This window comes from Dipodomys ordii, unplaced genomic scaffold, assembly GCF_000151885.1.
Source record: "Dipodomys ordii isolate 6190 unplaced genomic scaffold, Dord_2.0 Scaffold84, whole genome shotgun sequence".
Lineage (NCBI taxonomy): Eukaryota > Metazoa > Chordata > Mammalia > Rodentia > Heteromyidae > Dipodomys > Dipodomys ordii.
In genome coordinates this window covers 3,831,293-3,832,723 of record NW_012267300.1, presented here as the reverse complement: position 1 = coordinate 3,832,723, position 1,431 = coordinate 3,831,293, and positions in this window count along the sequence as shown.

Genomic DNA, 1,431 nt, shown 5'->3' with positions numbered 1-1,431 from the left:
TTTTTTTGTTTCCTTTGTATGTTCTTCCCCTTATGGTATATCCCCTGTTGTCACTGTACTTGATGTTGGCATCCTGAATCTTGTATGTACATTGGTCTAATCTGGGGAGGGGAAGGGAAATAACAAAATGCTAAAACAGGGACACAGGATGACCCATTGCAACAATGATACCCACCAGACAGTATATTGGAAATGAACTTTATGACTTGGCAGGAAGAGGAGTGAGGGAGGTGGGAGAGGGAAGGGATAGTGGGAGAACAAGGGAAGAGGTAACAATGCTCGACAAGAAGTGTACTCATTGCCTTACTCATGTAACTGTGATCCATGTGTACAGCATCTTTACAATAAAATAAAAATTAAACTTATTTCTAAAATATGTAATATTGCCACTCCTAGAAATAGTCGTATTCCCTTTCTCTGTATATTTCTCTACCTGGTAAACTCCTTTCTTTAGACTCATGTCAATGAATGCATCTTATGACAGATTATATTATTTTTGTAGCAATTGCTTCTCTATTTTCAATCCTCTGAAGTCTTAATCCTAGCAAATAGTTGATATCAAGTTTGTCTGTGTGACTTTGGTCAATTATCAGGAATGGAGTTGATGCATAAAATTTTCCTAGCTGGAACCTTAAAAATCAATGCATATTGAACCATCTTTCCTTCCTCTATCTGTGGAAATATTAATGACCCTAATAGTTGTCCTCTAGTCTTGAATCTAGAGATTGAGATGAATATGAGTGATTATGAACTGACCATTGATTTGTAATATGAACAAAGAAACAAATATAATTCCCTCAAACTCTTACTTTTTGGGTCATTGAATTCTGAGGCCTTTTGTTATTGAATGGGGCTAAACTAATTAATATGCTTCTTCCATAATGAAAAAATTATGCAAATATATGTTTTTGCTCAAGGATTTGGAATTAAGTAAGAGGAGTTCAGTTAATTTAACAGGGGATTTAAAAATAAGCCATTCATCAACAGGATAGAACATTAGATATCATTAAAAATTCTGTTTGAAGGATATTTAATTATGGAATTGATGCTCATGGTATATTTTTAATTGAAAAATACATTACCAGGTAGTCTGTTCCATATGTTTGGATTTGAGTGCAAACAAAGTCAATTAAAGGGATATGCTCTTTCAGAGATTAATTTTTCCAATTGTACAAGTGTGATGCATCAGTTTCATATTCAGAAATATCATTTAAATATTACCTTCTTTGTGATGCTATCTGCAATAATTCTAGGCAAAATTTAGTCTTATTTCTTCTATTTTCTTCTCTGCTGTGTTTTATTTTTTTAATTTAATTTAATTTTATTTGTGAACATACTGTACAGAGGGGTTACAATTACATGGGCAGGATAATGCATACATTTCTTACCAAGCATGGCAGCCTCCTCCTTTATTTACCCTTCACATCCCTT